The sequence below is a fragment of the Oenanthe melanoleuca genome, chromosome 1A, assembly GCF_029582105.1.
Source record: "Oenanthe melanoleuca isolate GR-GAL-2019-014 chromosome 1A, OMel1.0, whole genome shotgun sequence".
NCBI classification, from domain to species: domain Eukaryota; kingdom Metazoa; phylum Chordata; class Aves; order Passeriformes; family Muscicapidae; genus Oenanthe; species Oenanthe melanoleuca.
Window position 1 is genome coordinate 14,768,701 of NC_079334.1, and position 27,603 is coordinate 14,796,303.

At 40.4% G+C, this 27,603-nt stretch overlaps 1 protein-coding gene across 1 annotated transcript in view; it reads left to right on the plus strand.

The window, feature by feature from the left end:
- Positions 1-3,680: 3,680 nt before the first annotated feature.
- Positions 3,681-27,603, plus strand: part of PTN (pleiotrophin) — a 78,548-nt gene continuing 54,625 nt past the window's right edge. The window contains exon 1 of the mRNA XM_056481836.1: positions 3,681-4,024. The gene's annotated coding sequence lies outside the window, so the exon portion shown is untranslated. The remainder of the gene's footprint in view (positions 4,025-27,603) is intronic.

Here is a 27,603-nt window from a genome sequence, read left to right on the forward strand (position 1 = left end):
TTCATGGTTTGGTGACTGGAGCTTAAGATCAAGTTCTGGGCCACTGACTTTGTTTCCAAGTATCTTAAGATTTTAGCATATATGAATGAAAGAATAACTCTTCTGGATTCATGCTCTCATTGTCTTCCATGTGCATCTGGGAAATCTGATTTTTTATATGTTGGATTACTTTAATACTAGAGAGTGAGGTATGAGTTATTATTTCTGAGCTCCATGGATTTTTCTACTCCAGTTATAAGACTAATAGTCTCTGTGATGATAGTGTGCATGCTTGAAATGAAAGTGAGTGGGTACACAGCTTAGAACTGGTTGATCTCAATCTTCAATTCACTAAATAATTCAGTATCACTAATGGAAATCTGATCTGAGCGTGGGAAGTCGGGATGCAGGGCACTCAGTTGCCAGGGCTTGGCAGCTCAATAGCTCAGGAACAACAATGGAGCACAAAGTGAAAAAAACCTATAAACAGTTGAGGAGTTCTCCTTTCTGCTTTCCTGGAATCACATTACGTTTTCCTGGAGCTGCTGTTACTGATGCCTGGGGAGGGCAGGGAAAGAAATTGATATTTACAGCAGAGCTGAAACAAGAAGGCAGGCTCAGCTCCAGCTGACCTTCTAACCTACTCAGCAGTGGGACCAAAACCAGGGAAGCTCTTCTTGAGAGTAAAATTGCATACAGCCTTGTCCTCTGACTTGCTTTCCGAACTTTAGAGTCAGAATTTTAAGGCCATCTTTTGAAACAAAAGTGCGAACTACTGTCAGAAGCTTCAGCTATCTCCTTCAGGTGAGTTGTGAAATGATTACCTAAGAGTAACAAAAAATCTCAGCTTTAAAGAAAAAATTTGGTGTTAATTTTTTTTTTTTTCAAAGGGAAAAAACCACCTAATTAAAGGGAACTTTAAAGGGTGCTTTTTGTATTCTGGAAAAAACTTTATCCAAAGTTGGAAGTTTCTTTCCCCAAAATTGTCATGAATTTTTACTGATTGAATTGGGATTCTAATTAGGATCTAATATTTTTGGATTTTTATGAGACCATTTGCAGGTGACATCAATCAATGGTCCTTTTACAGCTTGTTTTGGCTCTAACCTTCACATTTCCTTTTTAAGAGATATTTCTGTCTCACTTATTAGGTTGTGGATTTTTGCTTCAGACAGCAAAGAGGATACATGAAAATAGAAATTGGACTTCTACAGCTGCTGGTCCATTCCTCACCACCATTTTTTTGATCAGAGTGGAACTAGCAGCTGTAAACAAATGTTAAGTATTTTAAAGATAAGTGTCCCTTACAATCTGTGAGCAAAGTCTCTTTTCTCAGTTACCTTTGTGTTCAGAGGGGAAAAGTAATAGTTGAAAAGTATTTTTTCAGTAGGGATTTTCCTATATGTCACAAGAAATGTTGACCATTCTGCAGTTCCAGAAATCATGTAGCAATTAAATCATTACCTGAAAAAAAAAAAATCAGGAGAGACAGAACAGCAGAGAAGATCTGGAGATAAACTTCTCCAACCTTAGTATCCTTTTGTTAAGGAAAACATCCTTATGAAAGTAAATGGTCATAGCTCATGTTCCATCCGTCCTTTTTCTCCTTGCTGTATTGCTATTTCTCACTGGGAACCAGTGCCACATGCATCTTTGGGGCTGTGATTAACATATAGTTGGTGACCTTCCCTTAGCAAAAGAAGTCCCATTTGTCCTCTCAAGACTGCTGTATTCACTGTCTCATCATCTTCTCTGTCCTAACAGGTTTTATATCAATAGCAAAAGTTCAGTAAAGGAATTCAAATCTTATCCATTAATATCAAATGTTTCCAACACAGATAGCAATTTGGAGCAAAGAATATTTTTCCTGTATTTGTACAGTGCTTATTGCAATGGAAATCTCAGTTAAGCCTCAAGGTGCCATTGAAAGAAATAATATGAACATTAAAACACATTTACTTTTTTGGCAATCAAAAACTGAGAGACTCCCATTTTTCAGTCATAGGTGCTTTGAACAATGATCCTTGTTAGCAGTTTTATTTTGGAGATTCTGAGTCAAGTAACCCACGAAACTAGTTTCTGTGCATGTCCCAGTTTCAGGAAAATAACGTCTGAGCCATGAAAAACTAGGTATGGAGAAAATCTGGGAGCAAATTTTGTAGAAGATTAACTCTTGACCTTGCTTCCAAATTTAGAGGCCAAGTGCTCATCTTTGTGAAAAGCAGTTGCTTTCTGCAAAGTTTCCACTGTTCTATGAAAATGCTAAGCATGCAGTGTTTTGGCTAAGACTCAGATTTCTGTGAGAAAAGTAGGAAATCTCTTGGCCCATTCTTATGCAATCTGTTTTGGTTTTGATCAAGTTGAACTTAGAACCATTGTTCTCTTTTCTACTTTGTTACTCAGAAAGGATTGATCATCTGAAATGTGCTGTAGTGGTTGTATGGAGAATTTCTTGGGTCTACAAAGTGTCAACCAATACCAGGTGTATTTGATGGAAAGTTTCTCTCGATGCTTGTGCTTAACACTGTGCTGCCAGGATTTCATTAAGAAGTCCTCAGGAAGGTACAAGCTCACTATCGAGCATTCATGCAGCCTTGCATGCTCTGAAATGCTCTTGAGTGCTCCTTTCTACTCATCCAGTTGCTAGAAAGGATATTCTCTCCATCTCAAGCCATCACTTTACAGAGCAAATCAAAATAGTCGTTTTAAATTACATCACTGTCATTAAACTTGCTGGTGGTGCAAATCCTGAAACAGCCATGCCAGGACTGAGCACATAACTGTGTGAGGAAAAGAAGATGCCAAGGTGTGGATGGAAAGGATTAGTTTACTTTACTAAAAAGGACTCCAGGTGAGTGCAATTGCCCACGCTGGGACTGGCTGTACAGTGCGTTTCATTGTCACAGATGGTAGGTGTTAGATGATGCAATGTGTAGAGTGCCAGACAAATTACTTTTTTAGCTCATTCCCTTGGAAACAGGAGGGGAATTTGAACTGGATTTCTGTGCAAAACTGGAGCAGAAGCTGCAAGCTGCAAACCCACCTGAGACCTAAGCAGTGAATGGGCCCAGTCTTTCAAGTGGAGGCAGAGACTTGCTCTGGGGAGAGGGAATTACACAGGAATTGCCTGGAGTTTGGAACAAGTCCACTTAGTTTTAAATTAAGTTGTGGATTGAGGAACACTTATTCAGTGAATGTAATCAACCTAAAACTTGGAAAAGCCTGCTCCAAAATGAAAGCCCTGGTACAACTCCAGCAAACACTATAACCAAGAGTGTTGAAATGGCATGGCAAAGTTCCCATAGCACTTTTAGGCCAAGTTTAAATTAAATCTGGGGCGGTGGGCTGGGCGGGAGAAGAAGGGGATGGCTGTGGGCTTTAAATTTTTTATTTATTTATTTTCTTGTTTCCCACTCCTTAGCAGTATTTCCATCCTACCACACTCGCGGTCTAAATGGCAAGCTGGAAGTCAGTGAGGCCGAAGTTAGAGCTCTCTAAGCTCTGACAGCCAAGGGCTGAAGCTGCGGTGGACGTTTATACCTGCAAAGGCATCTGAATTCCCGCACCAACCGGGCTGTAGGGTGCAGTGCCGCTCTCTCTGCCTGGGGGATGAAGAGGAGGGCAAGTTACCTGGGCTAACAATCCCGGCAGGGAATGAGGAGAGGCGAAGCCGCGCCCCGCCCTCGCCCTCGCCCAGCCCCGGGGCGAGGCTGCCCCGCTGTGGACCCGCCCGATGGGCGCGCCCCCTCCGCATCACACGAGGGGGCAGCGCGACCGCTCGCTCTGCTCTAGCGCCCGCCTGCCTTCCCTCCTCTCTGCCTTCCAGCCTGGGCTCCGCCGAGTCAAAGCGCGGATCAGGTTCCCTGCCTCCAGTATAAAAATCTAGGCGAGAAGGCTCTGGCGGGACAGAGAGCCGGGCGTGAGGTGGTGGCAGGCGAGTCCGTCCGTGGGGAAGGGAAGCGTCGGCAGGACCAGTCGCTGCACACCGGGGACCGTCGCGGCTCGCCCCTTTCAGCTGCAGGAGAAAAGCTTTTTGCCGCCTCAAGTGAGTTCGAGGCAGCGGCGGGGTCTGTCCGCGAGGTGGTACTCAGAGCGGGTTCTTCTGGGGTCTGCCCGAGGGATGGTGCTTTCAGTGTTTGTTCCCCTGTGGCAGAGTGGGAAGCGCTTCCGCTCGACCCTGCCGTGGCTCCGGGATACTTGCCCCAGCAGGACTCCGCAGAGGGTGGCCGGCCAGAGGGGCTGTGGGGCTGGGTGGGACAGGGGTGCACCTGAGGGGGACACCTGAACCCCTGGAGACACCTGGCCGAGAGGCAGGCGGGGGTGGGTGAGGTCTGGGAGTGCCCAGAAGCAGGAATGGGACCGCGCTTTGCCGGGAGCCCTGCCACGGTTCTTCGGTCCCTGGGAGCGCTTAAATGCCAGCGCAGGGTGACAGGGACAGGGGTGGCAGTGGCTGACGCGACCCAGCGGGGAAGGGAGGCAGGAGTGTTCGCGCAGGTCTGTTTCCAGAGGACAAAAGGGCAGCGGAGCGGCAAACTCCCTGCGGGTCTCAGGTGCCCTGTGCCAGGAATGTCCCGACCCAGGAGTTTAAATTGTACCTTCAGACCGAGAGCTTCGGCTGATATTTTTCTTGGGACTTCGCCTTCTTATCCCTAGTTTACTTCTGGTAAAACAACTAAATCTACCTAGTGCTGATATATCTATTTGAAACTGCTGTTGCTAGTTTGTATCTTCTTCATTGGGAGGGATAGGCTGTGGAAGATCTGAGTTAACAATGGTGGAAAGTTTCCTCTTTGTTGAACTTATATGTTATTCTGCAAATGTTCCATGGGCTCCAACCTCCTAACCTGCTAAGGTGCTTCTAACTACTTACCCTCCTTCCTTCCTTCCTTCCTTTTTAAAAGTACAACTTTTCATAGGGGAGAGGTAGTCTTCGTTCTGGGGGAGCTTATCTACTCCTTTTGCATCTTCCACTTGGCTGTCACATCTCTCTTCCATGCTGCCAGTGTCTTTACCTTAGTGGTGAATGTCTACTGCCCTTTAACTAAGTTGCATCCTCGGGAGCTGGCTTCTAGGCTGTATACCTGTGAGACTGGTTCTTGGGAGCATTGGGGAAATATTTGTGACAGGCGTTAGATCTTCCTCCGTGAGATAACCATGCAGTTAAGGATACTTTAACAAAATCCTGTTTGCTTGCAATGACTTGTATTGCGGTAGAGGAACATTTTACCTGTGGCTCATCAGCTCTTGAGTTGATGTTCTTTCCTTGTTTTCCCTTTGGACACTGATTTTTTTGAGATTTAGCAAAGCTCAACTTTTTGAACATGAAAGAAAATGTGTGTGTAACTGACTGTATTAGGGAGAAGGAGGGAAGGGATGGAGAGAGAAAGAGAGAAGGAAAGAAATACTTGGATTTTTAGGTGTCCTGAGCAGTGTTCTTGAGCTGATTACAAAACAAAGTTAATGTTTCTGTATGTTTGTTTTGTTTCATTTGTTTCAGTTTCCTCCCTGCAAAGGAATAAGAATTGAAAAAAAAAAAAAAAATCTGAACTGTTGATCATGAGAAATATTGTGAAGGGAAAAAGGAACCAGTGTATTTGTGACAACATTTGTTAATTTGCTGTAAGAAAGAAAATTTAGAATTGTGTGGAGAGGATACTTCATTGGACTAAAAAAAACCCCAACTCGCCCATATCTGACCCCAAAAAGCAGCAAAATCAATTCCTGCTGCATAACTTAGCAACTTTTGCTAAAGAGAAGGAAAGTGAAGGTTTAATATACTCCTGTCTTCAGGCTAAGCTAAACTCTTCATTGTTTTTTTTATGGTTTTTTAAATGTTTTTTATTGGTTTTTTTTATGAAGCTTTGGATGAAACTGAATGATAGAAACTCACCGACTTTACTCCCAAGCGAGCTCTTTACAAATGGTAAATATTCATTTATAGTGTAGAAGCAGCCTAAGAAATACAGTTTTTTTCAGTTAGCCAGATGTCTGTCCCCAGTTATTTGAGATGCACTCTCCTGCTGATGCATCCTTGCCAGAAGAAGGTTTGTCATACTATAGGATTATAAAACATAGTGCTTCTATCCCAGTGCCATATGCCTGACACTGGGGACACTTTGGAGGCTCATCTTATTCCTGACACAGCTGTGCTGATGGATGTTTTGTGTAGATTAATCTTTCTGCCACGAATGTGAATGTTATTATTTAGTGAACTTCCAGCAGTCATGGCTTTGGCAAGGTATTTCCTTAACATGTCATCTGTTTCTTCTTGATCATACTGGGAATGGTTGTTCCTGAGTCCTTAGACAGCACATAAAAATAATTATTTACAGGAGCTTTGAAAAAGCACTCATTTAATTAATACTGGTTTTTTTTCTGTGTGTGTTTGTGCATGTTGGGTTGTTTTGTCAAGGAAAATACAATTTATCTAGTGTTATGGTATAACAAGTGTTTTAGTGTAAGACTAGGGCATTAGGGATGGAGCTGGCATGGCTCATTGCTTCTGCTCTTTTCAGGCCCCCTCATTACCTACATTCCCAACTGTGGTGTTTTCTGTGGGAATTGCTCTTTAACAATGTATGCTTTGCTTCAATATTTACAACCTCTTGTTGATCAGTGTATCAAAAGCATTTTCATTTAGAGGATGCATTTCAGGATTTTAATTGAGGAAATCTCTTTGTTCTGCGGCTCCATAATAAACCATACAAAATTCTGTCTTTGAATGAACTAGGTCACTGTAGCACGTGCACACATGGAGTGATTCTCATCTGCTTAGGGTAGCTGACACTCGCTTGAGCCATATCCCTGGTGAGCCTGTCCCTGATTTGTCCTTCTTGGACTGGCTTGTTCACAGGGAGCTTACACTGAAAATTCACTGCTGGAGGTCATTCTCCATTCTTGGCATCACTGGCAGCCTTAAGCTTAAATTGCAGCCTCATTTTCTATCCAATCAATACCACTCTTATGTCGCTGAGTTTCCATGGTGCCCCCAATCTTCTGTCTACATATTAATGTCTGACAGCAGGAATAGCATTCTGTGTCCCTATATATACTTACTAAACCTGTCAAAACTATTTAGGGTCTGTCATACTAATTTATATCCATATCGTGATATTATTTGTATCTGTTGAGCTTTGACTGATGGAACTTGCTGCACTAAGGAATCAGCCCCAACAATGCACTCCAGGGATGGCTCAAGGGATGGATGTTTTGAGAAAGGGGAAAAAGACTCTTCTAGAGTAGCTGGGGTAGTCTAGAATCCTTTGAGCACAATAGTCGTTTTGAAAACATCCAAGTCTCAATGGCTCCAAGTTAATGCTTTGGAAATCATTCTTCATTGTGCTGCTCTGAATGCACAGAGGGCCCTTTCCAATGGAGCCCTGAAGAGGAAAATAGAAAAGTGGGCATTGTCAAGTGCTCAATGAGTATTTGAGGGGAGTTTGGGGAAATTTGATTCAGCTGTCTGACATAAATTTCTTCAGCAAAAGCACTGTGGAAAAATGGAATTAGAGAAGCCAGCAATATCTTCGGTAATGTGGATGTTTTTTTTTTTTTTACTACAATAACCTACAGAGCAGAGTTGTTGTGTAAGAAATGGTGTGGCGGTGTCTCTGTGGACTGACACAGCATCAGTAAAGCCAGATGAGAAAGGGCACATCTTCTGTGTATCCCTGAATTTCAGGGCACTGACTACTTGTTACTTGTGTCAGCAGTATTAGGCACTAAATAAAGACCATATTGATTTTTAAAATTTAAATTTAAATATGCTTTGCAAACCATTGATTTTTAGATTGAACAAAGTGGTCATCAGCTGAAGAAACTCTTTACTGCCACTACCTTTAGCATGAGCTTGATCCAGCCCATGAAATAAGAGCTGGCAGTCAGTATGGAATTTGTTTCTTAATATTTTTCTTCCGAGTTGCCAGAAGAACGGATCTTGTGAAGCCAAATTCATCAATACTTTTCAGGCTCCTACAGTTTTTTCCTAGTGAAAAGCAAATACCTTGAAGACTTAAAAGGACCTGTTGCAGGTGCTGGTATTGAAGTAGTTCAGTTTTTTTCATCAGTGTCCCACCTTACCATGGTAGAAAGGGTCAGCAGGACTTCGCCTGACTAGACACTCTCTTGGCCAATATGTGTCACCTTCTTCTATTCCAAGGGGCAAAATCACTGTGCCATTTACAATACCTGGCTCTAACTTCCGCTGTGATGATTTTCTTATTTTTTAACTTGTTTCATTCCTTGTCTATATGTGTGGGAGTGACTTTTGAAAAACTGTAGTCGTCTTGCAGACTGCTTTTTCATGAATTTCAGGCTGAAGATTGAGAGAACAGCTGTAGGCAGTTTAATGGGAGATGAGAAGGAGGAATTGGAATGTAATAAAGAGCGAGCTGTATTACTAATAAAGCCAGGGGATTTTCACCCTCACCATTCTTTCACTCCAAAAAGTCCTTTCTAGCCTTCCCTGAATGGCACATTCCGGTTTCAATAGGGATGACCTCTGGAGGTGAGGAGTTAACTATATCTGAGGCAAAATCCAATTCCATTGCATTAGGAAAAATATATTAATGTGTTATTTTGGGCCCTAGGAGCACATTGGTTGGCAAGTGCCACGGATTGCATGGCAGCTGCAACAGAGGGGTAAAGCCTTTTAGAGCAGAAGAGCGTGACAGGAGTTGGGTATTTTTAAATAGTCTTTGAAAATAAGTAGTGCTTGGAGTTCCAGCACATTGCCATTTAGTAAAATGCAAAGTTCAGTTTTAAACTGGGCCTCTCTTCTTTGAGGCCTGCCAGCACTATTTCAGAGCTCATTAAATGTTTCACGACAGCATTATAAAAATCTTCCTTCCTTATTGGTTTCTACATATTTTCAGTATAGCTTGGAACTTGTAGATATCCCCTATTTATTTGTGAATGAAACTATCATCAAATGACTTTGGGGAGGGAAGAGAAAGAGGAGAAAATCACGAATACCCCTACCTAAATCCTTATTTTGACAGTGGTCGACAGGTAACTAACCTAATTAATAAAACAGAAATTTTGTTGTCTTCAAACAATGTTTTTGGATGAATTCCCTATCTGTACAAAAATCCTCCTCCCAAGAGTAAAAAAAGAGAGACTGGGAGGGAAGATGAGGCAGGATGGGCTTTGCTTTCCTTCTCAAAGTCTCATCTACACATGTGGGCTGATGCTGAGATACTTTAGGGTGGCTGGTCCCGCTGGGTGGAGACAGGCACAGGACTATGAGGTGGAGGTAGACTGTTTCTCAGGCTTGAGTGCAAAGTTGGTCTTGATCTTCTGAGTTCATTAAGGCTCAGAGGAAACTCTGCAGTTGTCTTCATCATCTGACTTTGCTAATTGCAGCTACCTGTTGCCTTTTCTGTCCCTAAGGATTAAAAAGGCAAAAAAATAGATAATTTGACTCCACAGGTACGTAGGAATTCCTTGTGTGTTGACACGAACAGTAAATATATGTGTATCTGTGGAAGCCAAAGTGTCTCTGTACCGAAGTAACTGAGTGAACTTCTCAGATTCAGTCCCAGGGGATATCAGGAACAAAAACGGTATTGTTCTCTCTCCTTTTTTTTTTTTTTTTTTTTTTTTTTATAATTTTTTTTGGTGTTTGTTTTTGTCCTCAGAGCCATTCAAACAGTGGCATTAGTTTCAAAAGCAACTAAAGATGATATGACTCTTGCATTTAAGGCTTCCTTGTTTCTACTGGATCACTGGAACAACAGATTCATTTATATATGTATTTATTTTTTTAGCTCTACTCCTCGCACATCATGTATCTTGAAGTGCAAAGGAGCCTTAGTAGTGCAGTGCAAATGTATGCACCCATCTGTAGCTAACAATAGAAGGCTCACAGTCTGCAGCATCTTTTCTCCTGTGATAGGAGCATCTAAAATGTGCTTAATATATTGTGTAATGGTATTTATTATATCAAAAACTTTGTTTTTAAAGATAACTATTTTAGGTGTTCTGTCTTTTTTTTCTTTTTTTTTTTTTAGCCAGTTTATGGCATGTGAACAACAGTGGGAAGAGTGACATTGTCTCAAAATGCCCATTTTAACATTTCTGTAATGCTCATTTAGGCACTTTGTCAAATGGCATGGGATGGATCTCTTAAGAAAGTTTTGTTTTCTTTGAAAGTAAGATAGAAGATAGGAAGTGATTTGGAAATAGCTTTGGTAGAAAGATGACAGTTCTGATATGGTGGTGTCTGTGAAATGGTGCTACAAAGTCATGGCTTGCTTTCAGACAACCAAGCTTCTTCCATTTCAGTATTTAGTTCTTTTTCAGCTCACTAGAAATCATATTTTTTCTGTCTAGATGAGATTAATATTTAACCAGGCACACATCCTCCAAACATTATTCAGGCAAAGTTGATGCTGCAGCAAGAGCTTAATCAGAATAAGGAATCTATAATTCAGTCTAAGATTTAGAAAGAGTACCTCCCCCCCACTTTTTTTTTGGGCAACGAATTCTTCAAAATAAGACATGAATGTGCTATAATGCTGCTAAATGGCTGTGACTCTTGTGCTTCTTGCAGCAAAATTTCATTGAAAGCATATTTTGGACTGAAACATCTTCCAGTAAATTAGAGATAATAGGTTGTTCTGATATTCTGCTTAAATTTGGTAGAGGAACTCTTTGTTCCTGTAGTTCGAAAAATAAAAGTAAAAACAAAAAGTAGCCTCCCCACCCCATCACATTAAACAGAAATAATTTGAAGTTCTTTTTCTGCCTAGGATGGTTTCACCTGGAAAACCAGTCTCATACTGTAGGGATTTAGCTTGCTTTTTGGTGCTGAAAAGCCCCCGAGATGCTGTTTTTGCTTCCCAATAGCTTGTGCCACCTGAGTGCCTGGTTGTTTGCTTGGATTGCTGCCTTCCCAGAGGCCAGAAAGCTGTTTTTCTTTGTACAAGAGTCACTTGCTTTTATTAGAAGCCTGTCTGGCTGCAGCTGATACACAGTAGGAACGGGTGGATGGAAAAAATCTACTAGCCAACGGATAGGATTTTCATCAGTCTTCCAAAAAATGCTCCGAGCTTTGATTTGGGAACTTCACTTGCTAAATCCTCGCTTTGCTAAGCTGTCCCTTCAGCCCTTCTTGTCCGATTTGCGCGTTGTCAGCTGCTTTTGCTAATCTCTGTAGTTGATGTTTGCTTAAGTGATTATTTGGCAGGAGCGTGTGAGCAGGCGTAAGTGTGTGTGATTGCTGTTGGCATGGCAGTTGCTATGATGTGGCATTGGCATGCTTGTTCTGAGCTCTGGGTCTCCTTTTCTAGGCTTATTTATGCAGCAGAAGGACAATAAATAAATAAAACCTCAAACCAAACTAAAAACCCCCACAAACCAAATCAGAAACCCATGTGGCAGTTGGTTACTGTATGATGATCCTTTGGCCAATTTGACCAGAAATTTGCGGAGTTCAAAGGAGCCTGGAGGTTGCTCTCATTTTCCGTCTAGTACTAATCCCAAATAAACCATCCACCAGCAGAGGATTTGAAAGGAGCTGCAGGGATTATGGGCTGCCCAAGTAGGGCTATCTGCATTGAATCTAGTCTTTGCTGTGCTTGCAAATACCATGAGAAACTGTATTTATAGGGTGGTAAAGAAGAAAAGGCAAGACCCTGTCCCTTCATGTTTGGTTTTTTTTTTTTTTTTTTTTTTTTTTGTTTTTTTTTTTTTGTTTTGTTTTGTTTTTTGTTTTTTTGTTTGGGGTTTTTTTTTTGTTTGTTTGTTTGTTTTTTGTTTTTTTTTTAGCTCAAGAGCCTGTCATTAAATGGTTTTAGTTTATATATTGGACTCATTAATATTGAGTGGTTATTGGGATTATCGGTGTATATGTTTTAAGAGGTGCTGTTCTCTTCTTTCCATTGCTTCTAGTTTGAGCTATAATCTTTGCTCGTCTCATGTTGTTGGAACATCTTTATGAGCTCTGAGTTGCCTCACTGAGAACAGTGGGATTTACTTAGACAAAGTAGATGTAAAGCTGTGTGTGAAATCTTTGCTTGATCGTGCAAACTTTATTTATAAGGTCCGTGCCCTTTGAGAGTGGGGTGGGATGAAAGCTCTTGTGATAAGTTTTATAGCAATATATTTACTGTGGGGCCTTTGACAGCTTCACTTGGTATATTTCCGGACACCTGTTTAAGCATGAGCTTCTCTTGTATGAATTTCTTTTTTTTTTTTTTTTTTAATTTGTAAAGTCAAGCTAATGATGAGCTGAGTTTCTCCTCCACTTACCAATGAAAACTGCTTCTGTTAGTCCATGTTAATGATTGTACCTTTCCAAGGCAGAGTCTGGGCTGTGCATAACCCCTGGCTAAATCTGTCCCTGAATGATAAGATGGTGCTGTGAAGGTTCTGGGTTTATCCTGATGAGTGGTGGCGGCTGCCATCTTCCCACTGGGATCAACCCCTGATTTTTCTCTCTGAAGGGAGAAATCTTCTGGGCTTAACATCTGATATGTTTTGTAAAGTTGGCTGAAATCAGAAATGTAGGAGGCAGGAACATTTTCTCTCTGTTTGCAACTACCTGCAAAATTGGCCATGTTTTCATGATGGAAAAAGATCGAAAGTTTAAAAGGGTATGGGGAATGGGAGGATAACTGTGGCAGCTTTCTATTCTTACCCATAATATTGATGCACAAAAGTTATTTTGAAATAGCTGAAAAATATTTATATTTTGCAACTAAGTTAACATTTACAAGTTAACATTTACAACACCTCTTCTTATTTGAGTGTCCTACATGGTCCTGGCTCTTCTTTGGCTGCTCCTCTGTGCCCAAATACAGCACTTGTTTACTGATTTTCCCAAGGGTGAGAGCTTTTGGGAATAGCAGTAGGTTGAATACTGCCACACAAGAAAAATACTTAAAAAATAGAACTGGAATCTTATAGCATCTACTTTGTTCATTTAATTGCTATATATTGTGTTTCAGTTTGAATTATTTATGTCTATGCCTGAAAGTCCTTTAAATAAGAGCCCATCTTTCCTGTGCTAACCACAACCATAGGATGAGAGGGTATGGCAAATGTGTGCTTTTATAGAGGAAAAGAGAGAGATGTGTAGAGACTTTGCCCTGACATCATGCTTTACACACACACCAAAAGCAAGTCTCTGCTTGGAGAAACTTTAAAAAATTTAGGGATGCTTAGCAAAAATGTGTTAAGATAACTTTAGACTTACTAATTGTGCGGCATGTACTGTAAATGACAAGTTCACATCTTTATGCATTGACACCTCCAGCATGTGCAATAAGTCTCTGATTCCAGTTGGGATTTTACCAACTGAGATTTCTCTAGTAATTGTGGGTGGGAAATTCTTGTCTTATTTAAACTGCAACAAACAAAAAACTCAAAGCAGAAGTCTGTGAAATGTAAATTATCTGTCTTAAGTCTAGAAAAATTGAGGTTGAAATATTTAATCTGTGGCTTATTGAAATGGAAATTTTGGAGTTCCTGAATCCATGATTTCTGTTCCAGGTCAATGGAATTTTAATGTGTATCCAAACACTTTCAGCACTTAATGAGCATTGAAAGAATGGAAACAGGAACTCAGCCTACATATGACATAGGAATGTTGGCTTCAGTAAGCTCTTCATGGTGCCAGTGCATACTCTTCCTTAGGGCATTTTTATGATCATGATGTATCAGAAATAAGTGCTATAGAATACAGCAGTGGGTAACAAGGAGCATTTTATCAAGTTTATCCTTTCCTGATCCATTTACAATTTTCTATAAAGCATACCTTTGAGAATTAGAATCTAAGTGTAGTATTTGTAAGCATTTTAAAGAGTTGCAATAATTATAAGCTATCATAAAATTGTCTATTTGCAAAATAATTTTGAACAGTTGAAGTAATTTGTAATTGTTATTTACAATTATTACTAATATTATTGTAAAATGAACAAAGAATAGAAGTTCTATTTAGTTTTCTCCCCCAAAACTTGTGCATGTCCCTTTCAATTGCTTCACAGGACATGTTTTTTTTTTCTTGTTTTTCTTTTCTTTATTTTTATTCTCCCCATATAATCATAACTTCTGCTGCAAAAAAAAAATTTTAGCCTTTGGTTAACGCCCTTAGCAGAGAATAAGCATGTTTTTCACTGCCTGATGCAAAGTGTGATTGATATGAAATGAAAGATATTTTTAAAATCTGATTTATATTTGTCTTCTGCTCCTTCAGGTTTAAAAATATGTTCTAGGCTTAAATACTTTTTTGCAGTAGCAGACCTTCCAAGCTGCTGATTACAGGTAAACTCTGGCTTCCTTGCTCAGATTCCTGTATGGTCCCAGCTTTGCTGCCTTGCAGAGCTAAACCATTGAAGGCAGAAAATGCTTCTGTAGCAGCAGCTGAGTCAGTCAGTGAATTAGGCCTAGCTTTTCCCAAGGCATGGGCCACTCTTTTAAGTCCAATTGTAAAAGATGTGAAAGTGGATGGAAGAGCATGGGTTGATTTCTGTAAAACTAGGCTTATGTGGATATCTTAAAACTCTGCACAGATAGCATTCATCTTCCTTAGCTTTAAATGTGGACAGGTCTTCTGAAAGGGGCTTTCCCCCATGCAGATAAGCCACAAGCAATCTGTTTTTTGTTTTGAAGATATATTTTTATTACTCTGAATAGCTGAGGTTTCCTGAATCTTAATTTTGAATTCATGTGTTTATAAACCTATTTTCATAACCTCCGCTTGTCTTTGCTTTAATCTCTCTTCTATTTAAATAGTGCAGTAGGCCACCTTTCATAAATATTACACATTCTCTCATGTTTCTCATTTTCAGTAGTCTTTTACAGTCCCATGCCTTGGTCTAAGTGAATAGAATATTTCAATTTCTTTATTTCTAAGTGTGCTCACAATTCATGCCCTTATTCTAGCAATTGCATTTAGATAAAATTTAACCTAGCATTCCATAATTTTAGTTTCCACAGTCAAATGTTTTTTCATATTACAGCTTACAATTTTAGAAGTGCTGTTCTAAAGTTTTGCCTACTCTGAAATGACTCTTTTGCTAAGCACAGGGATGTGCCATCATCTGTCTCCAGATTTTTTTGATATCTATAAGTTATTCCAGTAGTCACTAGTGGATAGTGGTATGGAAGCAGATAAATATAAATTTTTTGTTTGTTTTTGTTGTTGGGTTTTTTTTTTCTGTTAGATTTCAATATGTCTGTGGTGAATTTTATCTGGTATTTTTGTTGTCCAGTTGCCTGAGTAGTTGTGAGGACAAAGACCCCCATACTTTTGGTTAACACCACATTATATGGGCAGCATATTTCTCTTTCTTTCAGATGCTTCACAAATATTTTATGCAACACTGATCCTAGGCAGGGCTTCAGGTGCTAAAACATCTCCCTTTTGTACAAAAAAAAAGATTATTCTTATCCTTGGAGTCTCTGTTCCTTGGCCAATATTGAAAGAGTGACAGGACCTTTCCTCTTGTCCCAAGATAACAAAGCTCTCCTAACAAAGTCTTTGAAGATCTGAACAATTTACATCTAGTGAAAAACAGCCAGGATAAGTTTTTAAAGTCTTTTTATAGGTTAGTGAGTTGTCGTTTGTAGGTTATGGTTTATCATTGTGAAAAATGTGCTTTTTAGACTTTGCTAGTTTGCGGGGTTCCTATTTCATCTGGTTTACACTTGCCTTTAACTGACTTTTCTCACCTCTGGAAATGCAGTTAATGCAATCAAATTTCTCAAAGTAGTTTCTTTTTATCATTTGCTTTATTTTATTTCCCCTAATTCTGTCTGGCAGTTCTGCCTTAAGTTCCTATATAACCTTGGGGCATGCACCTCCCTTCCCTGAAAACAGGAGCAGGGGAGCCATTTAACTGCTGTGCAATCTCTCTTTCTGCCCTCACTGACTTTGCATCAGGAGAGTCTGCAGGACCCACCGGCTCTTCTGGGGTTCCAGTCTCCCATGTGCTTAAGGAATGCCTTAACTTGTCACTATGCATTTGCTCCCATGTTCTTCAGCCTTGCTCTTGGACCTCTTAATCTCCATTTTACATCTCACCTGCCAAAGTTATCTTCTATTAGTTTTACTTGGGCTGCATTTCCATTTTCTTTCTCTTAAAGATATTCTGTTAGTGAATAAATTCTTAAACAATATTTACGAAGTAATTTTTTTTTTTTTTACTGACCAGAAATATCATCAGTGATTGCACTTTGGTATCATTTCAGAATATCTGTGCTCATTCTTGGCATGCTCTTTATAAGGACAGCTCTTAGGGAACAGAAAGAAGCGACTCCCAGATTCTGTGATTTTTAGAACTTGGTTCTCTTAGCACTAATAATGACCTCCCAGTCATACTCCCATAATCAGGTGGTAACTGTGATGTGAAAATTTCGAATGACTGTGACAGAATTCTGTGTTTATATCTTGTGGAAATGTGTGTGAGCTATCCCAGACTTCATTTTGGAAATAAGTCTAGAAGCAGCTCTAATCCCTTAATCAATTATTTTACATTGTTTGAAACTTAATAATTGTAGATTTTCCTTCTGCAGTCTTCAAATTAACTGCCACCATGTGAGCTGGTTACACTGACAAGAAATCATTGATAAAAATTTTTGCACTTTCACCTTTATAGAAAATGGTAATGTCATCATTTGATCACCAACTATTTCACATTGATCAGCCCTGGTCTGAATTAGAAGCTTGTATATTATCATCCTCAAAACTGTAGCTCAAAATTTTTGGTTGGAAACTCTCACCTACTGCACCTCCCTGCCAGGAAAGCCTGAAAAGTCCTATTTGTCCCTCTGATGACTTCTTTGTTCTTAGCTGCTATATGTCCAATATTGTATGTTTTTGCCTTTTAGAAGAAATCCCTCTAAGCATTTTAGCTAAAAGCCTGATCCAAAGTATCTGAAGGTCCACCAAACTAAATACATGTATAAAAGTCTGACTGTGTTCAGTTTATCTGATGCTGACTTAGTCTCCATGCATCTCACAGAAAATTATTTTAATATTAACTTCTCATAGTAGTAGCATTTACACATCTAAAATGTCCTTTATTTAACTCCTAGAATTATTTATATTATTTGCAAAATTGATCTTTATTCTCTCCACTTTTTCCCCTGTCTGATTCCTATTATGGAAAATCAAGTCTTAGTAAGTTGAGGTTGTGGCTACGTTAATGTTTTTACCTTTTACCTTTTACCTTTTTGGAATCCCAAAGCAACTCTTTCGAAAGAGATGAAGCTTTTGTTTCAGCCTTCATTTTGGAGCTATCCTGCATTCTCAGCAATGGTGGGGAGAGCAGGGCTTGGACATCTGCCACTGTTCTTACTCCTCAGCAAAAGGTCATGGGCAACTCTTTCCCTAGGTTGCATTCCTGTGCACAGATGGAATGAGGGAGATGGGACAGTAGTGTTTTATCACTAGCTGATGTCATAACAAGCAGTCTCAAAACATCTCTGTGCATTTTTTTTTTTCTATTTTGATACATGCCAGCATAATTTCAGCAGAAGAAAATCAACCTATGCAAGGATATGCCAAGAGAAGGAAGGGAAGGCTATTTGATCAGGAAGTATGAAATGGGCTTGCCTTTAACAGTTGGTTTTCTTTCTTTGTGCTACTGGAAAAAGATTTAAAACAGTGATTAGTAATCACAAAGGTCACTCAAGCCATTTTAAATTCATATCTTTAGATAAAAGCATTTGTAAAGGAATGTATGTAGAGGAAAGAGGCAATTGTGAGCCTGAGCTAGGCAGCACTGACCTGTTTGTCCTTTTTAGCAAACTAGTGTGTGCAACTTAGGTGCGCTGCCACTTTTCAGCCCTGTCTCTCAGCATTTCCATATAAGCCTGTTAACTGGATTGCGCTGGACTTAAGAAAGAGCTCTTTCTTAATCTTGGTGGGCTCAAGTGGCTTTTATGGAGGGTGCTGTGCATGGGCACTAGAGCTTAGTGTTCCTTGTCATCATGTGAGTCACTAAATGTGTTACAGGTTTTGCTATGACACACACAGCACCAGGAGTGACAGATGCCAGCAGAGGCTGCAGATAACCTCCTGCTTCTAAAGGTGGAATTCTAGAACACTTGCCTACCATGTCTCTGAGTGTGGCAAACGAAGGGGTGACAAGAAGGTTTTATTTAAAGTCAGTCATTATTTAGATGGAAGTTGAGGAGAAATATGCCTTGTTTGAATGGTGCTCCACTGTGCAAAGGCTTTGGAAATGAAAAGACTTGACCATTCTTAATAGCACACCTGTGTTTGACATCAAGCTGCTAATGCTACTGCACTGAGCTGCATGGTTAGAGGATTTTTGGGGGAGAGAAGAATTTAAGTGTGCTGATCAGAGTTCAGTGGGAATGTTTTTGTCATATGACAAGTAGAAACAAGGGCTACCAGCCTCCTGGGACTGGAGTGAGCTTTCAGCTTGGTCTGGTGGGATTGCTCTGTGGGATTTGGTGGCCCTGTTAATACAACAGTGGTGTATTCTCTGCTGCTCTGGTATTCACCACAGCTCACACGGCATCCATGACATTGTCTTATGGCTGACTTTGCTGGCTTCCTGTGAGGTCCCAGAGAAACCTACCATTGATCCCATTCTCCTCTCTCTCTGTGGGGCACACAGGATGTGTGTATAACAGGCAAATCCCAGCAGTAGAGGTCAGGAGTACTCAAAATGGTCTGGACAAATCCGTTTCACTGGAACTGAAAGGTTTTCACTTTAAAATGGAATGCACTGGCCTTTGAGGTTAATAAAATGTGCACATACAAAATTTGGAAATGTATGGTAGTAGGAGGCTGTCTGAGAGCAGTTTCTATTTGCTGCCAAGAATGCCGAGTGTTCATCTTTTAATCCAGTCACCCCAGGACAGCTGAGCTCTAACTGTGGTCTTTATGGCTTGTTTGGTGCACAGGGACTAACATAGTTACTGTGTGCTTTCAGTTATGATACGTTTTGGTGTAAGAATTTCCAAGTGAGAATTAGGCATAGTGGCTGAAATGTGCTTGACCCCATTTGGTGCAACTTCAGCATCTGCCTCTTTGGAGGCTGGGTTGGTTTGGAGCTGGGGATGCTCCTGTAGAGGCAAAGACCTCTCAAAACATTTGGTTTTGTGATTCCTAGAACATAGCTGTAAAGGTGGATGAAGATGGTCCAAGAAAAGACCAAAGAGGATTGATTGCAGAGTGCCCTAAACCTGAGGAGAGGACTTTGATGTGCTATGACAAACCTAGGCAGGACGTGCTGGGAAGCTCCCAGGCCTAACATTGATTGGAAAACAAGCTGGATTGTTGTGCTGTTAGTCCCTTTTTCCAGGGCCAGACTTGGGACAGCTGTTGGAATGGTGTGGCTCCCACACCTTGAGGAGAAGTAGATGCTTCAGGTAGTGATTAATAAATGGTGTGAGTGCAAGGACACCAAGGACTGCAGTAACAATGCCTTTTTTTTCTTTTTTTTTTTTTTTTTTTTTTTTCTTTTTTTCCATCCTTGTGGCTAGAACAGGACTGTGAATACGGAGGAAGTGCTGTAGGATGACATACTTTTATGGAAGACCAGGGCAAGGGAAGTGAAATGCTTTGGCAGAGTTGCGTGTAGGAAGATTACATTTTACTTGTGTGCAGCACACTTGGTGTAGTTAATAGTATTTAGTGCTATTATTTGGGGTCTTTTTTTTAGGTTTTCTTTTCCTCTCTTTTAAGCAATGTATCTACCACATAAAGAAAAACAGAATGTTATTCATGTATGTAATACCTTCCAGGGACTTGAGAGGAGTTCAGAACAGTTTGCAGTTGGCACAGATTTATTTCTTCCTGGCTGAAAAATCAGTTCCTGGGATACTGTGGGACAGGCCCGTGATTGGGCTTTCATAAAATTCCAGCTTCTTGTGTCTCATTGTCCATTCTAAAGATTTCAGGACATTTTAAAAAGCTGTCCTGATCTGGGCCCATGTATGATTGTTCTCTCCTATTCTCTTTGCTATCCTAACTACTTTTAATTCCCAGTGCCTGAGACTTGAGGAGAAATCCCATCACAAATTGTGTGGAGCCTCTGGATCTTTTACTGGATACAGATTTCAGGTTTTCTCTTGCTCTTCCTTAAGAAAAAGGAGAAAAATAATCTATTGCTGAAAATATATTGGGTTAAGGAGACAAGAGATGAAATAAATACACCTTATGGTCCTTGAAATATAAGGACAAGTGGGTGTAGTATCAGACTGCAAGGGAAATCAGAGGCAGAGCTCCTGCCAGACTAGTCATGAGCTGACAGGTCTGATGGCAGAAAGTTTGCAGACTCTTTGAGGAGGTTGATGTTCTGGTGCTCCTCAGAAACCTGGGTATTAAATAGCATCCCTTTCCCATTTTCCAGTCACACAGTTGCATAAAATAAAAGCTTCGTTCAGCTACAGGACCTCGGATTGGTCTTGTAAAATCCAGCCAGCCATTGTGAGTGTGGTTAATTCACACCGTCACTACAGACAACAAAATGGATCTTTGAAACAAATGTGGTGGTGGGGGTAAATCCATCAATCATGTGAATGCTTCTTTACAGTAATTCACAACTGCAGCTTTTCTCTTGGGCAAGGGCTGGCCCAGTCTGATCAATCCCTTGACTCTTAAATAGGTCTCAGCAGGCAGTAGCTTGCTCCTTGTGGGTTTGTATGTACATGAAAGCCCACTTTATATTAACTCCGTGGAAGAGTATTTTTTCCTCTCTCTAAACCCCTTAGCACTAATTCAGTGTAATTATACTCACTGAATACAGTACTGACAGCCCCACTCCTCCCCCTTTCCTGTCAGGATATTTGCCTAAAAATTGCTAGATGAAGAAAATCCAAATCAACAATGGGATTCTTTGCTCTGACCTTCTGCATAGGTTTTTATTTTAATGTAACCCAATGGTCATACTTTAAAGTGTTTTCTTTAAAGCTGAAGACAGAAAACACATTTTAATTTTTTTTCTTTTAAAAATTAATGAAGAATTTGACTTTAGTCTATAAGAAAAATGTTAAATAAGTCAAAAGTCATTACTAACTTAGCATTGGAGTAATTAACAGTCTGAGGCTGCTGAGGACCTCTTTCTACCTTTTTGGAAAGAGGGAAAGATGTCAGGAAAAGGCAGGGAGCCTCTTTCCACCTGTTCCTTTTTTGTGTCTATGTCTGTGTCTTAGAGTTGGGTGACATTTTCCCTGTCTTGTTTAATTTCTGAAACTAACGATGTAAGTGGCTTAGCCCAGCATAATTTATCGCAGATATTTTAGCCCTTTCTATCTCCATATGTATGAATGAAACTTACATAGTGGAAATATCTGGAAAGCAGTAATTAAAAAGGATTTTAGGGGGTCATAGGATTCAGGAATTGGCAGATGAACTCTGTATGTAATGCTGTCAGAGAAAAGCCTAAAACCAAATCTTAGGCATATGCCTGAAAGGGCCAGACTAGGGTGATGGTGGAGATACCAGTATAAGGCATTCTGTGTTGGTGTTAAGATTTTCAAAAGATAAAAAAAAAGAAAGAAAAACAAAAACTCCCCAGGAAACTAGTGTCTGGAGAAAGTTTGCTCTGCAGCTTAAAGAGCTTAGTTTGCCTGATGAACTCAAGAAGAACAGATAACCACATTATAAATATTTCTTAGGGAAGAAAAATTACAAGTACTGAAGACATCTCTAACTTTCTGGGGAAAGCTATGATAAGAAACATTCAATTACAAACTAATTTACTATATTACACTGTTGATGGTGGGAGGCAGGATGATAATTCCACAAAGGCTTTCCTTAGAAGGCAGAGGATGCCTCATCTTGCAAAGTGAAAATGGCAGATGTGGAGTTATGGATACCAGAAAATTGGTACAAGGAGCTAACCTGGGGCTTTTGCATGAAGACATCCATTTTGTCTTGACAGAAGAGTTTTTCTCAGCTTCTCAGAGGTGAAATGTGGGCAGATCAGGGAAGCAGAACTTGTGTTTTTAAAGATAGCAAATGTGTCCTGCTTTAGCAAGTAATTGAGTTCCCTTTTTAACTGTAATATGCAAATACTGTAATTTAGGTGCCAATTTTCTTCCTCCAAAGGCTGTTGCAAGTCACACCTCTTGTGTTGCCCTTTATCATATAAATTTGTAATTTGCCTCCTGTAAACCTAGAGAAATGGAGTCAAACATTGTGTGAAAAGCAGAGGGAACAGAAAAATATGCATCATAGAAACTAAAAGGGCTGTGTTGAGATGTCATTTACTAGCCAAGCAGAGAGTTGCTTACTCTTTCCTTTCTAAGCATGTATTGGTTGTTGGTAGTTTTTTCTGTTTTCTTTCTGTTTTTTCTCCTGCTTACCTTGGCTTTATGGAATGCTAGATAAGTGCATGCTTTCCTTTCCAATCAAAAGACATTTTCTTGACAGCAGGTAGGCAGGCCACAGCCTTATTCCTGTAACCTAGGTCCTTAGGCATCCAAAAATGATTTTCCTCTCTTCAAGTCTCGCCTATGTGAAGCCTCTTAGAAAGGTGAATCTGAATGAAGCATTTTTGAGATAGATGGATTGTATTCGGGTGGGGTGGAGGTAGTGTCAGCATTATAGGCTTCCTTTGCTCATGGGAGCACCACATGCTTTTCTCGTCACGTGGATAAGCCCGTTCTGTTGCCAGAATCAAGGGAAATGCTGATTTTTCTCTCATTGAGAACAGCTTAGTAGCTTTGAACTCTATTTCAATTTGAGCACTGCCTATAGTTATAATAAATTGCTGGCTTTATTTAAGAAGATTCTGAAACATCAAATACCAAGCAGAATTTTCCCAAATAGGAAAATTTATGCCTCTCTCTGAGAATACGGAACTGTGCTAGTCCTTAAATTGTGTAATACAATTTGGGTGGGAGGATATGGGAGAAGAAAGCAGAAGTTGTAAGATGATGGTGTGAAAGGTGGTTGTCGACTACATCAGTTCCACAGATCTTAGGAGCAGCCTCTCTTTTCTTTGTCCTGCTTTGTTTTACACAACGCTTATTCTCCCAAGTGAGCATTAGGACCCATTACATTTTGTTTTGTCTCTGTGATTAATTTTGCCTGTTTTGATGATTGTGTTGATATAGTGGAACTATCTGGTGATTCAACTTTAAAAGGAGGAAACTTTAGGCTGAAAACTTTGGATAGAATTGGGCTAACCTGGAATGGCAGGAGAGTAATTCTGGATTTCTAGAGCTGATGAGGTATTTACTCTCAAACTTTATGCAGGTAGCTCCTCCTGTTGCTACAAAAAGTGTATTCAACAAATTGTGTTGTTTAGGCCAAGGGATCTTAATTTTGAACTTTCTTCTGTGAACAGTTGCCTAGGTAGCAAACTTTCTAGCACAAGAGGGGACATCTGTTTAAACAACACACACAATAAGTGTTACCAGAGGCAGATAACTCCAGGCAGCTTGATGATATTAGAAGGGCAGCAGTAGATACCGCAAACAGAGGAATATTCATTATGAGCTATTCTGATTAGCTCCTTAATAATAATAATCCTTAAACAGACTTTCCTGAACTGTGTGTGGGTGAATTGTTCTCTCATGGGACACTGTGCTTTGATTTGTGGTGCTGATGCAGAAGAACCATCCATGCTTATTTTTGAGTAATTGTGAGCTGCCAAGACTGAGAGTTCAAAGCCTGGAGCACAATGAATTGGGGAAAGGCAGCCTGGAGCTGGTGCTCTTGATGAACAGATGGTGACCCAGAAAGCCGGCTGCTCAGCAGTAAGTACTTAATGACATCCAGGTGTCCTTCATATTTGGAGCACTGAAGTTTTTAAGTTTACTCTAGGAAGTTTCTTTGAAGACCAAGTGAGGCTTCCCACCTCTGTGGAGCCATTTGTGGCACAATTTGCTACTTCCAAAATCTGTCTGTTTATGTTAAACAGAAGTGCAGCACAGAGCTGACCTGAACTGCCCTACAGCAGGAATTAAGCATGGATCAACCAGAGACATCTTCATTCAAGGCAATTCAAAGCTTTATCCTGAGGCCACCAGAGAGAAGAACCATTTAGAGGGTAACTCCTCACTAAAATATTACTGATATCTGTTCTTAACAGTAACACAAGTTTGTTATGCTAGAGCTGTGTGTTTGCTCTGTGTGGAATAGCATCATCCTATTAATTTTTGTCACGTCCTGAATAAACAGTTATTTTTAAAAAACTTGCAAAATCCTTCCTAAATGATCTCTTTCCCTTTGCAAGCAAGTTCTGAATGGGTAAAGCTACATGGAGGTGGGGAGAGCAGAAGTCTGTGGATCAGAGGCCTGGGGAAGATGAGGCAAGGTGTGAGGATGTGAGGACCATCACTGTTGGGTTCCTTGGTCTCTTTCCTTTTCCCCTCAGTTGTGCTGCAGTGCTCTCTCCCTTCTGTCCTCAGCCTGAGTCTGTAGCATTACTTGTAGCTTTTCCACATTAGCAGAGCTGCTTCTCATGAAGGACAAGACACAGAGGGGTTGCAGCAATTCTGCATTGTGCCCTCAGTGCTGGCATCCCTCTGTATTGAGATGTGCCTCACTAGCTTTAACAGGAAATACCTGTGGTCTTAGCAAGACTTTGTATGTTTGGAGGGATTGGCTCTCCAAGAACAGGGGGTGAATGTAAAAACACCACGTCAATAGGCATTCTGCAGTAGGCATTCTGCAGGTGAAAAGTAGTGGTTCCTGTGCCTACTTCCATTTTTGATAGATGTGTTTTTGTAGCTGTGGAAGAGAGATTTGGAAGCAGTGGAGAATGCCAGCTTTAGTTTCAGTTAATTTGTATAGAAGTTGCCAATTCTGTTTTTCTTTATTCAAAAAGCTTTGTGAATATACTGACTCCCCCTTACTGTGATTCCTAGGCCATATATTGTGTATTTACTGAAGCGAGTGTTTCTGCTTGTGTGCCTCTATTTCCCTCCCTGAGGAATGCTCAGGGTAGCTCAAGCTAGGGCAGGGTTTGAGCCACCATGGAGGGTAATACAGATTAACCAAAAGATGAAGTTTTAGTATGAGCTCTGGGTCTGAGCTCATTGGCCAGCAGAGGTGCTAACGTAATTCCTAGGAAGCTTGGCTTGGCATCCAGTTCACTGAATTAACACTGAAGAATGTTTAATAATTCCTGCCTCTCAAATTTCACTCGAATTCTAAAAAAAAGGAATTAAATTGTGGCAAAAGGATTGGAGGAATGAAATCATGCCTGATTAGCTTTTGGAAGAAGGAAAAAGAATCTCACAGTTCAGAATGGTAATGGCTCTGCAAGGGGCAGCTATCTTCTGGAGTTATCACTTAATCCCTAGGTAGGCTCTCTTCTAAGTCCTACTAAATGGGTAAGCTTTGGACTGGCCTTCACTGGAAAGGAGAACTGCATTATTATTTCTCTGTTGGGATAAGGCTGGAAGGCACTCTTAGGTAAGAATTTGCCTCTTACTGAGATCTGCCCTTTACAGCTTTTCGTCCATAACCATCCTCAAGGGCTCTGCTGGCTTCAGCCTAATTTTTGGTATGCTTGAGATGAATTTTTACTGGTTATTCTGGGAAGTCATCAGTTATATAAACATCCTAATATAATCTATGACACTCTTACCTAATACCTTTGCAAAAGATTCGGGGTTTAGGGGATCACTTGTCACAGCTTGTTGCCTTCCTTCTGTCCTGCGTATCTCTTTTTCAAGTGGTGCAGGCAGATTAAGCTCTTTGGAGCTGCTGCATTTCAGACTTTCCCTTCTGTCCTTCTCCCTTTCTTTCTGTCACTGGCATCAGCAAGCTCACTCAGCTCTGTAAGTCAGCATGCAGTAACACATTTTCCTTCACCTGATGTTGGGATATGTGGTGTCATTTGGCTGTGTTTTTAATTATTATTGTTTTACTGTGTACCTTATTCAGATGCTCTGAAAAGAAGGAGCTTTTTGCAGTCATAGTGAGATTGCAAGAAATGGGGGAATTGGAAGAATGCATCAGGAAACCAGTGCTATATCTGAGTGGATTAAGCTATTGCTTTACTCCCTAGTGCTAAAAATTGCTTTGGTATTTGATTGATATCACATGTGAAGACAAATCAAGCTATGTGAGGGGGGGAAAGGCAGGTGTGTGCATTGGGAGAAAAATACTTCCCTCTAAAGTAGAAGATTTGCTGAATAGAATTTAAACAATAAAACCACAGCTTTGATTCTAATTCTCTTTTTTCCTTTCCATGAGTGGTCCATCCTTCAGACTTTCACTGAGATTTCTTTTCAGGCATTTCTCCCTTCTTCCCTGAAATTTCTATCCTTTTCCTGGTAATCCTTTCCTAAGAAATTCTGTCTTGGAAAGGGGCTAAGGGAACGACCCTTGCTTCCAAAACCAACATCTTTCTTTGTAGAATCTGTAGTTTTTGCAAGTGAACTATGTTTCCTCACACCTCCTGTGATTTTCTTTTTCAAATCACATAACTTCCTGCATGAGGTAACCTTTTCTATCTCAGGCTCTCTCTCCCTTGCTTGCTCTGCCTCTGGCTTGCTCTCTGGATCCCTTGCTCAGTGATGAATGAGTTTCATTCATCTTTCTTTTGGGGGCTCTGTGAAAAGCCTTAGACTTTGCCTGCTCCAATTTTTTCACTCAGCTATTCATTTCCATGGGGATGGAGAAAGGAGGGGGGTGGCAGAGTGGGTGGCAGTGGGGCCAGAGGTCAAGAGTGGCCACTTTCTGAATTAAAGCTTTGAATTCCATTAAAGGTGACACGTTGTAACCTGGAGTAACTCTCCAAGAACTTGGCTGTCAAAGTCATCAAAGCAAAGAGTGAGGGAAGCAGGAGAAAGAGAGAGATCGGAGGAGGAGGAGGGAACCAAGAGCTTGGAGCTGCTGTCAGGATTACATCTGGTGACTTAATATAGGGGTAGTTCATTTGTGTTGCCATACACTGTGCTTCAATGAGGTCATGCTTGAAAATCTGCTTTGGATGGGGTGTGTGAGCTAGGGATGATTCCCCTCATCCTTTCATCAACAAATGTAATATTCTGAATAAGTAAACAGCCATTCTCCTCTGAGATGTGGGAGGGAGAAAATGAGCTTAGATAAGAATCCCAGCTACTTTGGCATTTCACTAGGTTATTTTCTATTTCTTTCAGAGAGGTTCCAGGAGGACCTGCTCACAGAGATGAGGCATGTTGTCTTGATATCATACAAAGTCCTTGAGTGAAAGTCTGTGTCCCAGAAGACAGCATGTAAAGTATCAAAGTGTATCAACAAAAAATCAAAATCAAAATAAAAGTGGCTGAATTTTGACATTTGTGATGTGTTTTCTCTGAAGGTTGATTATACAGGGGAGGAATTAGAAGGAGGCACCAGGACCTCATGCTGTGTGGGTTGCATTCTGAATTCACATCCCCTGTGAATCAGGGGTCTCATCATGTGGTAATCAAGATTCCCCTTTTTACATTTCTGTGACCTGATGAGGCAGTGGTTCAAAGCAGAATTTTCTGTTGGTTTCCAAGTGTGGGATCTTGCTTCTGATACTATTGAGTTTCAGAACTTTTTATCTCTCCATCTCCAAGTTTCTGTTTTTTCTTGTATGATGACCTGAGCCTGATATGAACTAGAAGGAAAGCCTGCTAACTGTGGAGTGGGGAAAAAAATTGTCATGATTGATTTCCTGAGTTTTCTGTTATAAATGAAAATGCAAAGTTTGGTGCTAAATTCCTTCAGGA